The sequence below is a fragment of the Malaya genurostris genome, chromosome 3, assembly GCF_030247185.1.
Source record: "Malaya genurostris strain Urasoe2022 chromosome 3, Malgen_1.1, whole genome shotgun sequence".
Classification (NCBI taxonomy): Eukaryota; Metazoa; Arthropoda; class Insecta; order Diptera; family Culicidae; genus Malaya; species Malaya genurostris.
The window spans coordinates 96,462,383-96,479,726 of NC_080572.1; the positions used below are offsets into that span (position 1 = coordinate 96,462,383).

The 17,344-nt window shown below is 37.3% G+C and overlaps 1 protein-coding gene across 4 annotated transcripts in view; it reads right to left on the reverse strand.

The window, feature by feature from the left end:
- The window catches only part of LOC131437055 (nyctalopin-like), a 469,231-nt gene that overhangs the window by 128,209 nt on the left and 323,678 nt on the right, over positions 1 to 17,344 (reverse strand). The window lies entirely within an intron of this gene.

Consider the following 17,344-nt stretch of genomic DNA (forward strand, 5'->3'; position numbering starts at 1 on the left):
AAAAGAAAACATTAAACAATCGATGAATTTATAAACTTCATTTTTCTCACATGGTTATATATAACTCAAAAATTAAAACGATGACATGTACAGTTTTCTGCTCTAAAATATTGGAATCACTACTAGAAACAATGTATTGATGAACAAAATTATATAGCCGTTCAAATAATCTCAAAAAATTTCATACAAATACAGAGAATTTCTATTATTGGGAAGGTTTTTCCAAACAAAATCGAATCAAAACATTTAAATTATATGACATATTTTTTTATTATTTTAGTTGGAAATTTATGATGAACAAAATTTACAAAAAAACTGCAACTTGAATATCACTGACAATCATAAAAATTTTGGTAAATATACCTAAACTCCAAAAATAATTATATTTTGGACAAAAGATCTAAACATTTTTTATGCACAACCCAAACGCAATTGATAACTACTAAAATTCTGATTCTGTTTTAGGTTTGCCGTAGAATACAAAAACAAAATAGATAGAAGATCGGAAACTTCAAAATTTTCGAGTTATATTGCATTGCACAGTGGTCCGGATCCACCATTTAGGGGGACAAAAACATTTATAGCTTAACCTTATACTTTAGAGCTATGATGTCTTTAAAACAAATGGTCAGTAAAAGATAAACCATATTTCGATGTACATGGTATTAGGGTGGCTCTTATTATTAAGGTGATCCAAAAATTATTTTGCGGATGTGTTGAGATAGAGAACTGCATCCTTCGGCAAAACTGTAGATAAACTTATATCCAGCAGCTTTGCTGAAGACACCATTGTGGTATCTCCAACGGTTTTAGTTTTGCAACTATTTTTGAAAAAGCAACTTAGGGTGTTAGGTTTTTTACTATAGCATTTTTATTTTTCACTTTTCGTATTAGGTATTTTTGAACATTGTAAAACCAATTTTTTGATGACTGTTGCATTCAGGTAGCGTTTTCTGAACCGAAGTTATGAGCAAAACTAGTTCAGAAATGGGTTATATTTAAACTGCTACATCTAACATTGACAGAAAATGCATTTGACAAAAAATACTTTCGAACATGTTTAAAAAAAAGGCGGAGGAGAAATTTTTTTGATTTTTTAAAATTGTGTTCGAACATTTGGTTTTTCCATTGAAAAATACTCTATTATGTAAGGCATTTATTAGCTATATATGAAAATAAGGTATTTTTGTCTTCTAGAGTGTTAAAACTAATTCAGGTGCATATTCGAGAAGATGAAGTTCACTCACGTTGGTTGTTACTCCATTTGGTAATGCAATAACAGAGATTGATTTTGTTTCAAAAAAAATTTTTTTTGTTCTATATCGACACTATATCTTAACGTATCAGCCAATTTTAAGATATTTGGAATTGAAAAAAATGGTCGATTTCGGAAATTTCATATAAACCGGTGATTTTTCAAAATGCTACGTTTCATCATAGACTCGTCATTTCAAAGCAGTTTATGTTGAACTGTTATGCCACTTGCGGTTCAACATAAACCAACGAGGCTAAATCGAAACGTAAACATAATGAAATTGGTTATGTGCCCTAGCGCAAACAAGGTTAATTGCTAAATAACTTCAAATGCCGGCCGTCACCACTCACCCACCTAACGCTTCACGAAATTAAAGATGATCGAAAAATATTGGCACCCTACTGTTTCATTATAATGGTAGTAGTAATGACAAAAATCCAATCACAAAAAACTTGTTTTTGGTTAAAAAGTATTACCCTATATAGTAAGATTTTTATAAGGAGTGTATCGGAAATAAGCTATCCACAAATTTTCTTTCAAATTATGATAACAACGATATTTTATTCAAACTAAAAATTAATCCTTTATTGTACGAGGTTAAACTTGAGCACAAAGAAAACCGGATGAAATTTAAGTTATTACTTCACGAGTTTTCGAACTTTTGATCGAACGCTCTTCATCAAGTTCCGGACAAGTGTTGCATCGCATTTTTTGGACGCTGGAGCCCAAATTTTTTTGAACTCCTGTATGTTCCCAGCTGCCTCACCAGTCTTCTTGAAGACCCTCTTCACAATTGCCCAGTAACGTTCGATGGGTCTAAACTGAGGGCAATTTGGTGGATTGATATTTTTCTCAACGAAATTTATACCCTTTTCCACAAGCCAATTGAGAGTGGTTTCGGCATTGTGAGCCTACGCCAAATCCAGCCAAAACAGTGGAGGTGTACTACGCTTCTTATATAAAGGCAGCAATCTCTTCTGGAAACATTCAGATCGATAGATTTCTGCATTTAGAGTTCCGGTAGTGTAAAAAATGGTTGACTTCAAACCACAGGAACATATTGCTTGCCATACTAGTACCTTTCGACCGAATTTCTCCACTTTAATCGATTTGTTCGCATCGCTCACATCCTCCCCAACGACGACAGTAAAGTATTGTGGACCTGGAAGGGATTTTGAGTCCTCTTTTACATAAGTCTCATCGTCCATCAAAACGCATGCATCCGGACCCTGCAAAAGACGCGAATGCAATTTCCGGGCCCTTGTTGCTGCTTTGCTTTTTCTGTTTTACACTTTGTTCCGAGATTTTCTGCTTCTTGTAGGTCTTCAGGTGATTTCGCCTCTTGATACACTGGACCATTCCGACACTCGTTCCAGCTGTTTTGGCAAAATCACGTATTGACATTGATTTGTTCTTCATGATTAGATATACAACTTTCTGGTCCAGTTTCGGGTTGGAAGAACCGGGTTTTCTGCCTCTTCCTGGTAGCTCATCCTAAGAATAATGTTCCCCAAACTTATACGTTTTTATCACTGGCATGATGAATTCCAAACCGCTTCGCCAATTTTCGCATAGTAATACCCTTCTCACTTAGCCATGTGTTCAGAACTTTAATTTCCACTTCCTTTTCAATACGTGACATTTGGAAAACGCAGAATTTCAACCGCACAAACAAGTAAAGAATCGCAAGCTGACAGCCAAACGCACAGCATGCTGCGATCTGAGCTTAAAAACCATCACAAATACATGCGTACAACACAAATGTATGTGGATATATTATTTTCGATACACTCCTTATACAAAAGTAACAGAAGCGCAGGGTTTCATTCAGTAAAAAGCATTCAAACGGAGAGGTTGTTTTTCGAGACGAAGACAACTGTAAGCTGCAGGCAAATAACCTGTTGGTGCTAATCGCAAGGGCAGCTGCACAGCCAATAGTCGGGGCGATTCCAGTTGTAGAAGTACCTGGAACATTGGAACTCACTTCACTGAGAAAGAAAGCCTAACCGATCTGAGAACTGTTTCATTCCGTAGGTTACACTAGTTCGTGCACAAGCTTTCATGTTTTTCAAAAATCAAACAAAATTGTTTTAAGAATACCATTCCTTTTTTATATGAGAATAATATAGATATGAGAAAGGCATCATTTCACCACTAGGTGGATAAAAACAGGTTTTACTTAATTTCGTGAGATTTTATGTGCTAAATTCGTAGTTCTACTTTTTCTGAATTGTAAAACAAGTATATGATAGAATTTCGAATTCTATACATTCCGAAATAGTTCTAAGTTTGTGAAATATAAATTTTAATATTCTATCGATTACTAGCTGACCCGACGAACTTTGTCTCGCCCCAAAATTTGTTCGAATTTATGTTTTCGTACATCAGAATTGTAAAACGATTAAGTGGTTAACGTTTCTCTCCATTATTTTTCTGATTACTTAACCTTTAATCAACGGTATTTGACACACATTTGCTTTAGCGCGAAAAGAAATATCACAAAAAATTAAAGTGAAAAATCGAGCAAATGCACAGATTCTCATCTCTAAATAAAGAGTTCCTATTCTAGAGTTGTTCATTCGGAGAGTAGGATACATTTACAATTAGTATTTAGCCCAAGTAACCAAAAGTTCGTAAAAAAGATTTTGCTTAAGAAACGTACCAAGCATTCTGAAGAGTCCGTTTTTAAGGAATTGCTCATGTTCATTTTATTTGGTCCTTTCGATCAAATTCAGTGATCACAGCATAAATTTGTACCTCCAATTGTGAAAAGCTTGTGAACTGAGCACAACCTGATAGAAAGGGTCGAAGAAAGGTCTGACATCTAAAAAAACTCGAATTAAAACTTACAAACATACATCCATATATTTTGGCACTTTCTTAATTCGTCTAGGAGAGTTTATTGGTACATAAGAAATGACTCTCCGAGCCCATTACTTTTCCCTAAGTATTATAATTGTAAGGAAAGAATCAAATCTTTGTATAGTGATATGTAATTCCGTATGAAAATTCATTGATTAATTATCTATGCTTAGTATTTGATTTAAATTAAAAAAAAGTCGGGTGGGTAATGTCAGAGACATACCCGGATGACGTGAATACGAATAAAATGGATCGATCAGATTCTTTAATGGGAAAGAGTTTGAATTCTGAAATTTTTGAACCGAATGCTTGAGCTGAATTCGGAAACTCAATTTTGATGCTAGACTCGGGTATTGAATTCTGGACCTGAACTTGGTAACTGGATTCCGAAACTGAATTCTGAATTGTTAAACTGATCACTGAACCTGTGTTTTGGGACTAAATTCGAGACACGAGACTAAATTCTGGTTGGGCACTGAATAATGTGCCTGAATCCTAGCACTGAACTCCGCAGCTAAATTATAGTTACCGAATTCCCAGGATTTTCAAATCCGGATCCAGAACTCAGCTAAGAAATTCTGTTCTAGAATACAGATCCGGAATTTAGTCCAAAAATCTTCAGAATATAGTTACACTTTTAGAATTGTAGACCTGAATTTTGGAACTAAATTCTAGACTTCTGTTCCTGGATTTCGGTCTGTAGTTTCAGAACCTCTGGGTCAAAATTTTGAATTTTGGAACTGTATTCTGGTCTGAAACTCGATTTTAGTTCAAATCCAATCTAAAATCTAGCTCTGAAATTCGGTTTTAGCTCCAGAATTCTGGTACTAGATTCTGGCTTTGGAATCTAGACGAGAAACTGAATTTTAGATCTGGCTTCTGGAAATGAAAAAAAAAACAGATCTTGAATTCTGAGACTGAATTTCAGATCTGAACTGTAGAATTGGATTCTGGACCTGAATTCTGGTCCGAGCTGAACGAGTCAAGTACGCAAGCTAGAATGAATCAAGTATCAAATTTTTATCTTCTTTATTTATCTAAATACTTGAAAGGAAAATTTTTAAAAGACGTATTAACGTCAAAACTCAAACACGCTGCAATGCATATCATCTCAGACACTCGATTAAGATTTTCTTTGTTGAATACTTACTCTAACATTTATTAATTTTGAATCACCAACCTGAAATGAAAGTAATAAATCGTATGAGTATGAAAAAAATAAATTTCAAAAATAATGAAAATCTTCAATAAAATCATTCATTTCGTGAAATGAAAGCAGACCACATTGAAATTATTTGAATGGTGCAGAGCATATACACAGCAAAAATTACATTTCTAACACCTCCGAAGCCATCTTCATTTAATGCAACCTGTCATTATTGCTAGCGAAAGAGAACTATAACACAATAATCCATGCCAATCATCATTTCAAGTTCCAAGATTCTAATGTTCTTCATCTCAATCTCAGCTCAACCAATTACAAGATCTTGGCGAACGTATCATCCCTCTGTTTTAGGACACTAAATCCTCTGAATCACAGCCATTTGGAATTTACTACCGTTCTGAGCGTCCGACATCTGCCATAGCGCAGTTACAGTCCTTTGTTCTATTACGTCCCACACGCAGACACACAAACGCGTACAACGAACAGTGAAACTGTATCCAAGTCATTAGTCACCCTCCTACGATTGGAAAGTGCCATCAGCTTCAATAGCATCTCTATATGGGATCGTAAAAGAATTAAAGCCTAAAATCTCATTCGGAAAACCGTCCCCCTCGTTGGGCAGCCTGAAGTAGCGTGGTCGGTGACAATTCGGTTTCCTCCGAGCGGAAGTTGCATCCCATGCTGTGCCGCAGCACCGTCCGTCGGAAGGCTCTGATATCTAATTTGCTCTGGCACAATAATCATTAGGATTGCTTCCACCACCCGGCATCAAGGCCGATATCATAATTCATATTCGCTCGGTGCCGTTTCTGTCGCCGTGTGCCAATGGAGCTCGTAAAAGTGTATGGCTCAATGTTTGGTCAATGGCTGTCTATTCGCGTGTAGCCGCCCATAAGCTATTTCACGGGTCGAAGGTGACGGTGACTCGATTCTGGGTGCATGGTGGAAGTCAGAGTGTGCGAAGATTTGCGGAGTAGGAAAAGTTTCAAGAGTTTGAATGAAATTCGAAGACTCAACTTTTTTTTAAATTAAAGAATTTGAAGATATGGCGGAATTGAATGGAATTGTGGAATTTGTTTAATTTGAACGGTTTGAAGAATTGGTGAAAATTGGTCATCCGATTAGATATTTTAAGGTTGCCACATCTGTCATTGATATTCTGTCAAATTTTCAGCTTGATACCTGGACATTTGTAAAAGTTACGCTGTATTAAGTACGTCTTCGATTGTGCGTGTGCTCGATTTTATGCAATTTTTAAAATGAAATTGAATTTTGAACAACGAGTTTGCATTGCATATGGCATTAAAAACAGTCTCAATGGTTCTACGACATTGCAAATGTTAGGTTGCTGTCAGAGTGAAAGCGTCACGCGATGTGTCTAGGCGCGCGTGTGAGCTAGTAGCATTTGATCAAAGCAAACCTGTCAGAATGAATGCGATGCGATATCAGTACATTGCATTGAATCGCTTCGCTTCGCATCGCGTTCCGCGTTTACTCTGACATCAACCTTAGAAGAGTGATACTATGAAGAAAACAATCGTTTATCAAACGAGTGAATGGCGTACACCCAATGACCCGCGACCGAAAAAAACCACGTCGTTTTCAGTCGAAAAAAAAAGACGATGCTCGCAGTTTTCATTGATTACAAGGGTGTTGTGTATCATCAATTCCTTCCACAAGGCCAGACCGTCAACAAAGAGCGTTGTTTGGGCGCTATGAGACATTTGAGTGATGCAATTCGTCGAAAAAGATGAGATTTGTGGGCTAACATCTCATGGATCTTGCACCATCACACAATGCCATCGTAATCCGTGAACATTTGACTAAAAACGAAAGGAATACTATTCAGCAACCACCGAATTCACCTGATTTGACTAACTGTGACTTTTTCCTATTCAGTCGACTCAAGAAACCGCTCTGTGGAACGCGTTTTAGCTTCTGAGATGCGATTATGGAAAAATCGCAGATGGCTCTGAAGGACATACCGAAAACTGAATATCAAAATCTTTTTTAATCCACCTAATGGTGTAATGATGCCTTTCTCGTCGTAGTGAGTTCCACAATTTGGTCCTTCTGAAAGACAGGCATGAATCCCGTACAGCATCCTACTAGTTTTTTCAATGAAATGCAAATCCGAAATGAAATAATCGACATTTAAATTCTATATGCTGCTATTTTAATAGTCGTAAGGACCACCCATTAGTGAAAAAGCTACAAACGAAATCACGTAAAATAAAACCTCTTAACAAAAATTGAATCAGTTTGGATGCTATCGCCACTGCAAGCAGATGCATTTGCATTGGTGAAAAAACAACTAAAAGGGGACAACGGTAGAGAGCATCACACAAAATCAGCCGTTCTAATGGCTCTAAAAGTTTTCTAAAGAACTATTAGGATTTCTTCTTCGCAAATCGAAAGTAAATATCCTCAGTTTAGTGCAAATCTAGAACAGTTTGATTAGATTTGTGCACTTTCCGCTGTGTGAAATTCACAGTAATCGAGATCAAGTGAAGCCTTCTTTGTTTTTGCGAAAAATGTGAAAAAGGGGAATGCTTGCATAATTCAAACAATTGATCAACTAATTGATATTCGGAAATGTTAAGGAATATGTCAGTTGTTTTCGTATTTACGGCATCCAGTTATGTCTCTGACATTACCCACCCGCCTTTTTGCATCGTCGCTTTAAATGACGGTGTGAAATTCAATAGCAACCTATGGGACTATGAGAATTTTAATTTCATGAAAGACATTATTTGACACATATTCACACACATACACGCACGGACACATACATTTCTCAGCTCAATGAACTGTGTCGAATGATATAGAACACTTAGAGCAAATTCGGCAGCTAGAAGTTCTATATGGAAGATCAATAATAGAGCAGAAACTGGAACAAACGTATCCCCAGCAAGCCGTTCTAGTTTTATTTATTCGACCAGTTCTTCTGTCAAATTTAAAACTGGTCTACGATGCCGTTCTATTTTTGCCTTTCTCTATAGAAAGGTATTAGAATTGCTGGAAAAACCGACTTTCGAACGGAGCCTCGGAGACCCATAGTGTTATATACCATTCGACTCAGTTCGACGAGATCGGAAAATGTCTGTGTGTATGTGTGTGTGTGTATGTGTGTGTGCGCACTTTTAGAAGATATTTGAACGCGCTCAATTTTCTCAGAGATGGCTAAACCGATTTTAACAAACTTGGGCTCGTTTGAAAGGTACTATCGGGCCATTGATCAAGTTCGAAGATCAAATGGCTGTGACTTTTGGTTCCGGAGATATGATTGTATAAGTGACGTAACCGACAAAAAGCGTTGTATTTGAACGCGCTCAATTTTCTCAGAGATAACTGAACCGATTTTAACAAACTTGGGCTCGTTTGAAAGCTACTGTCGAACCATTGATCAAGTTCGAAGATCAAATGGTTGTGACTTTTGGTTCCAGATATATGATGGTATAAGTGACGTAACCGACAAAACACATTGATTTTTACCGCTCTTATATATATAAGGGTGCCAAAATTTTGGGATCACCTCTATTTTCGTTAAGTTCTAGTGCTCAAAAGTTTAAGCACCTCGAAAAAAGCCTTCATGCAAAATTTGACCTAAATCGGACATGCGTAATGGGTGCTGCCCGGTGGTAAAGGTTTGACAATTTTCGACCTTGAAAAAGCACCATAGGGGGGAGTACATGAAATTTCCAAAATCGAAATTTTTTTTGAGACCGAAACTCTAAAAACTGCATGAAACATCGAAATTTAGTGTCATCTCAAAAAGATTTTTTTTTTGAAAAAATCAACTTTCTGGGACTTTTTTTTTCGAGATGACACTAAATCTCGACGTTTCATGCAATTCTAAGCCTTTTGGCATCAAAAATTTTTTTTCGATTTCGAAAATGGTGATTTTTCAAGATATATGAAAATTCCACTAAGTGGACTAATAAGGGTTTTTTTAGATTAGCATAACTGATTACAAATAGGCAACGCAAATGTCAAGCACTAGTTTGGAAAAATGATGCTGACTATGTGACATAAACACTGAAGCATGCTTTTGTGAACTACTCGAATCAATCTGAATCAATTGGTGTCAAAATTAGTATCCAAAATTATTTAATAAAAGTATGAAACATATTTTCATGAGACTGTTATGAAAGAAGAGAAAGGCATTATCACACCACTAGGTGGATTAAGAAGGGTTTTTTTAGTAAATTTGCACATATTTTCTTGTAATTCCGGAACAGGAAGTCGGATCCAAATGAAATTCAAGAAAAGGTCACCAGACCTTTCGTTTGAATTTTAGTTTGTGAAAATCGGTTCAGCCATCTCTGAGAAATGTGTGTGACAATTTTTTCCTGTAATTCCGGACCGGAAATCGGATCCTAATGAAACTCTGGAACTTTGTATGGGACCTTAAGGAAAGTGTTGTAAAAATCGGTTCAGTCATCTCTGAGAAAATTGAGTGACATTATTTGTCACGTACACACATACATTCATTCACACACAGACATTTTGTGATCTCGACGAACTGAGTCGAATGGTATATGACACTCGGCCCTCCGGGCGTTGGTTGTAAAGTCGGTTTTCACAGCGATTGCATAACGTTTCTATATGTGAAAGGCAAAAATGTTTCGAGAATTGAATCAAGCGCTGGCATAAGTGTGTTGCAGTCGATGGTGAGTCCTTTGAAGGGAACAGTATCGATTATGATGAATAATCTTGTATTTTTTATTTCCTGAATAAATTCCTGGAACTTTTTGATCAAGACATTACTATTGGAAATGCAAGCAAACAGCGGTATATGTCAAACGTTAATTTAGTCATCACAAGTTAAATTTTAATACCATCCTTATAAAGTATATTTTTATTTTAATATGTTCTGCAAAGATAGTGTAGAACAAAACATAAAATAAGCATAAATGCCCAAGTTCTTTTTACGGCACAAAACTGAACATGCACTCGATTGAAACGCGGCGCGCTTCATAGGATAAATTCATGGTGCAAACTTCGGTGCAAGATGCGGTGGGAGCACCGGCACAAAACAAAACAAAAAACTAGCAAGCTCACGCGGCTTTGTGTCGTGTTCAGTGTTGTTGTCTTTTTTCTGGAAAAACAGGAAGATGAGTGGAAGAAAAATGTAAACTTCGTCCGTTGTAGGATCATCATCACTGAGCACAAAGTTGTATTTTAAAATATTCAAGATGAAATACTTGATAACTTGTAAATTAAATCTACATACCCGAAAATACCACATAGTAAATCTGCACTAGAATTCTGGGCCATGTTTTGTTCCGTTGTATATGTGCAACGATCCCCGCGTCGATTCACTAGTTTCATACAATTTTAAAACTTGAAGTTTTAATTTAAATGTTTTATTCAATAAATTTTGAAGATCGTATTTAACTAAACATTATCACTAGAACTTGCAAAATCGGAGAAGAAGAAGGAGATGAAAACAAGTTAACAATTCATTCAGCATTTTCAATACCGACAGGTTTTTTTAAACCATTTGGTTAGAGGCGAAATTTATTCGGAATCGTTACTAAATTTACTAAACGTTTAATACTAAATTCCGCGTGGAATTCTTAATGAAAACTTTCCGCCGACTTGAATTTGATTCAATACTCATACAATCCAGTTATATCTCTGACATTACACACCCGTACTCTTTTTAATTTATTTCCGCATGGATTGTCTTTACCCAGTCGCTGAACTGTTTAGTACTTTACGAGATTAAAATCTATGGCGAACGTATTTTATTAATACTAAACACTACAGTCAATACAAAAATTGTCTTTTTCAATAATGACTGTACTCGGAACAAATGCAACACATTTTTTGTGCATAAGTTTTTATTAGATAGGGAAAATCTATGATTGCTAGTAGAACTTCTTTAAAGTGTTATGTTTATATGTTCAAGATTTCGTCACAATCTGTCAAATTGGTTACCGGAAAAGCTTCCAAGCAAGAAACGCATCATCCAAAAATGTCGGCTCAATCCAGACCAGTGTCACAGGTGGATCACGAAACAGTTGGGAATAGACAATTAGGTTCCGTGTCCCGTGTGGTAAATTGATTCATGGAGCCGACCCGGCAGTTTATTTACGATAAGCTTGCAACACAAAATTTGCGTAATTGTTACTTACATCTAACCTCTTGTGTGACTGAAAAAGTGCAGTTTTTACTAGTGACTGGTGACATATTGGAGATCAGTAAGAAATAAGTTGCGAACTAGTTGCCGTTTCGTTGCAAGGATATACTAGAATAACTGATCTTTACGCAACATGAAAATAACTCATATTAAGTATATTTGTAACAACACTGTAAATAATAAATTTATTAAATGAGCTTTTCCAACAATAAAAGAAAGAAGCATGTTTTTTTGGAATTACAAATTGATGCGATGCCCAGGTTTTGCAACGAATTTTAAACTGTCGAACGAAATTCAATTCTAGTTAAATGTGTTTAAATGCTGAAATATTATCCATGCAGCCTTAATTAACAGTTGATAAAACTTTAAATCCAACCCTTAAGAAACTGTTAATAATGTTGAGACCGATTTCCCAATCCATATATTGTTGTCTTCGATTTCATGATAGTGCATCAAAGCAAGATGGATATTGAGTAAATCATTATTTTGATCAAAGAACATGTTTAAAAATATAATATTCTTGTTATATGATTTTGTTCTAGTGCTTGATAATTCGACTTACTCTCCAGAATTCGCTCCATCCTACTACCGTCCCTTTTCGTGGTAGAGCCACGCCCCGATTCTTAAGAAAACATGCGAAAATTTGCTCACCCTTTTGCAGTTTAACACCGATGGCATTTATAGGAAAACGGTGGAATATACTTCGCAGAGCTTAAAATTGTCACGCATTCTCAATTCGGTTTTACCTTTTTACTGTTTCATTCATAGACGAAGTATATTCGTCTCTCAAGGCAAAAAAAGAGAGTGTCAATGTTACCGTCACTCGTTCATCTGTGACAAGACGAAACGAAACTAACGTCTGCAGGGAGAATCAGAAGAATTTCAGTTCTCATTCTTTCATCGTATAATGAAAATCTGTGGCGTTTGGTTATAAAGAGTGACTAAAATATAACAAATCGAAGTAATTACACCCCAGCACCAACAGGTAAAAGTCATTCTGAAACCTTTTTCTGTCATTTTTGATTCTCAAAGCTTTGGTCGAATATCGACACTGCACAGTATACGATTTTCACTGGAAACCGCAAATGACTGAAAAGGAAAATGTAAGAAAGATCACAATTTTGAAACTACTGTTCCGCTTACGTCGTTGACTGGACATAGATCTCGTTAACACCATTTGCAAGCGCAGCTGAGAGTGACATTTATTTCTCGTCGGGTTTCGTATATTTTGAATCAATGAAAATGACTTGTTTTAGCTCTGATATTTCGTACCAAATAATGTTTCTATTTGAGAAAAAAAAACTAAAGTAATGCAAGAATACTGTTCATAATTGGGCTTAATTTTTCTTTAATTGTGTTCCATTTGAGAAATATTCAATTCAATCCGTCCGGTAGTATATTCAGAATGTACAGAATTAGAGGAATGAAATTGCTTTGCTAACCATTACTCACTTACCGACGATTTGCTGTTACGGTGATTGATTGCATCCGATTTCACCCCTTTGGTTTGAACCCTGCTAACTAGAAGCTTTCAATAATTCCCCACCAGCAGCACAAAAGTGATAAAAGCAAAATTCCATTAATTAAGGGATAATAAAAAGAGTCATTATTTTAATGAAAATATGTAATTATCATTTGCTTGCGCTCCTGCAAGGTAGTAATAACATCCTGTGGTTTCCCCGCCGTCGGTTGCCCTAGCTTTTAACGTCCTTTGCCTCACACGCGTGGTTTTGTCGCCCAGCAACCCCCCGAGTCAGCATCGTTACTAGCATTGTGCGAAAAGTGTCACCAGCATCCACAAACAGATTTTCTCATATGATCTGCCTTCACTCCCACACATTCGTACGGAGCCTCATGCTTTTCCCTTCCGTTTTCTCGATGATTTAATTTTTTTTTGCTGCTTCCCGAAGGGATGTTAATTACGATTTTCACCACGTTTGACTCCTGCATCACTCGATAAAGTACACTTTTGTCCTTGCTAACCCATCCGCATTGGTGTGCTCCGTCGAGTGGCCGGGCACTCCCGGTTCATTCTTCCCTCGTCCGCCAAGCCTCCCAGCCGCAGCCCCTCCCCTTGTGCCCTCCAGGAGACTGCAAATGATGTTCTCGCTGTAGTTCACAGACATCATTATCCCTGTGATGGTGAAGTGATTCCTGGTTTTTATGTTATTTTCTCCGGGCTTGGTATTCCACACGCGCTACTACTGACCGAGTGGGGACCGAACTTGGGGCGATGACAATCTCGTCACGTACGTTGCAACAGCACTTTGGTGGTATCCTAGTAAATGCTTGGCTACTGACTACTGTTTTCCTAGCATTAATTTAAACTGTTCGCTCTTTCGTTTTGCAATGTGTCATTTTTAAATTCATTCGTACAGAACATCGTCGTCTACAGTCATGTACAGTTTTTGAAGTAATCCTATTTCCAGAGGTACACTCGTGCTAATTCGTACCAGCAGATGTCTGTCTGGCACAATTCATTTGTCTCATTCCGGAACCTATATTTAGAAAATGTTAGAACACGAGGCGATTCTGTACTATGCAGCGGATCAGTTGGTACAAGGAAACGGGCGAAGACGTAAACATTTACGCGAAACGTACTCCAGTTGAAAAGAAAAAAGAAAACAGAAAATAAAGCTGATCCCAGACGATTCCCAGCAAAACAAACAATTAGTCCAGTCTAGTTGGACGGGCACTTGTTACAGAAGTACCGGTGCACAGTCTGAACATCTCCTCTTCCACAGTACATTTAATTCTGCACACGGACTCACCTTTTCTAACTTGTTTGGTTCTCTCAGTCGGTGAAAACTATTTGAAGAAGCTGAAATCTCAAAAGATTCCTTCGCTGCCATAAGGTATTCGCTTTGTTGTGACCGGTTACTGTCTTTGTTGCAAAAAGGTTCGCCTTGATTTGTCAGCTGAGTGCGAATCGCGTCAATCCTGAGAGCTATTTTCGGTTGTGGTCGATGTAACTCCATAGGATATGGTTGTTTAGTGGATAATTAAAATGATTTGCAGTTGCAGCTGGGCTGGCTCTCATCGCTCGTGGCAATAATTTATCAATGTCCATGCCGTGGGTTGCTGAAGCATATGTCTCTAATGGACAAATAACAGTCCATTACAGTATCCATTTTTTTTTTCATAAATACGTTTATTTCATAAGGCAGTTTACATAAGTTTTTCTTCGCCGTAGCATCACTTTTACATAATATTCTTATCCTAATTTAATTCTAACATAGTCACAACGTTTTGCATTTATTAAAACATATTCTCTTATTACTTAAATATCATTTTAGGTAACTCGTCATTAATTATGAAATCTACTCGGAAATATTATTTGAACCAAACGATTAACTTCTATAAATTATAAAATAAGCTGTTATTTTCAGACATTTTGTTAATAATTTCATAAACTGTTTCGAGTTTGTTTGTATCATTACATTATTTTTATTCTAATTTAGCTATTGGTTGAACTCATGGACGCAGCTGGGATCAGAACTAAGTCTTGAAAGGGGCCTTTATTAAATTGAAACTCCAGTTTTCTTTATGAAATGATAAATAAGTTTCATGTATGAAAGGTCACGACAAGCAAGAATGTCTCGAACTGGGATATTGGATAGTCTACCTTGGGTACGCAAAGAATTTATTAGTTGAGATCTGACTTCACGATACTCCACGCATGTCCAAACGACATGATCAATATCTCGATAACCTTCGCCACAAGCACAATGATTAGTCTCGGAGAGCCCAATTCGAAGGAGATGTGCATCTAACGTGTAGTGATTGGACATGAGTCTGGACATCACACGAATGAAATCTCTACTTACATCCAGTCCCCTGAACCATGCCTTTGTCGATATTTTCGGAATAATTGAGTGCATCCACCGACCCAGATCATCTTTATCCCAAGAAGCTTGCCAGCTGGCAAGTGTTCTTTGGCGAGACGAGCTATAGAATTCGTTGAAAGCAATTGGTCTCTCATAAATTTCACCCTCAATAGCACCACGTTTGGCTAAAATATCGGCTCTTTCATTGCCAGGAATGGAGCAATGAGCCGGGACCCAGACTATAGTGATTAGATAATTATTGTTCAATATGTCGTTCAGGCACTGTTTTATTTTGCCCAGGAAAAACGGTTCAGTCTTGCCAGTCATGTTTGAGCGAATGGCTTCAATTGCACTCAGACTATCTGTGAAGAGGAAATAATGGTTTGGAATTAATGTGACGATTACACTCAAACTATAATGAACTGCTGCTAGCTCTGCTATATAAACAGATGCAGGTTCTTGAAGCCTAAATGAGGCCGAAACATTATTGTTGAACATACCAAACCCTGTCGCTTCTTCAATTCGCGATCCGTCCGTGTAAAACATTTTCTCAGAGTCAATATGCCTGAACTTACTTGAAAATATTTTTGGGATTTCCGTCGAACGTAGATGATCCGGGATTCCACGCACTTCGCGCTGCATGGATGTATCGAAAAATAAAGTTGAGTCAGGGACATTTAGGAGGCTGACACGGATAGGAATATATCTTGAAGGGTTGATTTCCTGTGACATATGGTTAAAATATACTGTCATGAATTTTGTTTGAGATCGAAGCTCGACTAGTCGTTCGAAATTATTAATTACCATGGGATTCAGCACCTCACATCTTATTAGCAGGCGTGATGAAAGCTCCCAAAATCGATCTTTTAATGGAAGAACTCCCGCCAGAACTTCAAGACTCATTGTATGTGTCGAATGCATGCACCCTAAAGCAATTCGCAAACAACGATACTGAATTCGCTCCAGTTTGATAATATGAGAGTTTGCAGCGGAACGAAAGCAAACGCATCCATATTCCATCACTGAAAGTATCGTTGTCTGATACAATTTTATTAGATTTTCCGGATGAGCACCCCACCAAGATCCTGTTATTGTTCGAAGAAAATTTACTCTTTGTTGGCATTTTGTTATCAGAAACCTAATGTGTCTTCCCCACGTGCATTTGGAATCGAACCACACCCCCAGGTATTTAAAAGTTAAAACCTGTTGGATCATTCTTCCCATCATATGGAGCTGAAGCTGCGCGGGATCATGCTTTCTTGAAAAGACGACTAACTCTGTTTTCTCCGCAGAGAATTCGATACCAAGATGAACAGCCCAATCGGACAAGTTATCTAAGGTATCTTGCAATGGTTTATGCAGATCAATAGCTTTGGGTCCAGTAACTGAAACCACGCCATCATCTGCCAATTGTCTTAGTGTACATGGGGTTACTAGACAGCTGTCAATGTCATTTACGTAAAAATTATAGAGGAGCGGACTGAGGCATGAGCCTTGCGGGAGACCCATGTAACTATTTCTGAGTGTTGCCAAATCGCCATGTGAAAAATGCATGTGTTTCTCTGACAAAAGGTTGTGCAAATAATTATTTATAACCGCTGGGAGTCCATTTTGGTGAAGCTTGTCTGAAAGAACATCAATGGAAACTGAATCAAATGCTCCTTTAATGTCTAAAAATACAGATGCCATTTGTTGCTTTTGAGCGAAGGCAATTTGGATGTCAGACGAAAGTAATGCAAGGCAATCATTCGTCCCTTTATTTCTACGGAAGCCAAACTGAGTATCTGACAACAAACCGTTCGTCTCGACCCAAGTGTCGAGACGTCGTAGAATAATTTTTTCGAACAATTTTCTGATGCAGGACAACATCGCAATGGGTCTATATGAGTTGTGATTGGAAGCTGGTTTCCCCGGTTTTTGAATGGCGATAACTTTCACTTGTCTCCAGTCAGGTGGAACAATATTTTGCTCAAGAAACTTGTTGAACAATTCCAACAAACGTCTTTTTGCGAGGTTGGGCAGATTCTTCACCAAGTTGAATTTAATTCTGTCCAACCCTGGAGCGTTATTGTTACAAGACAAGAGTG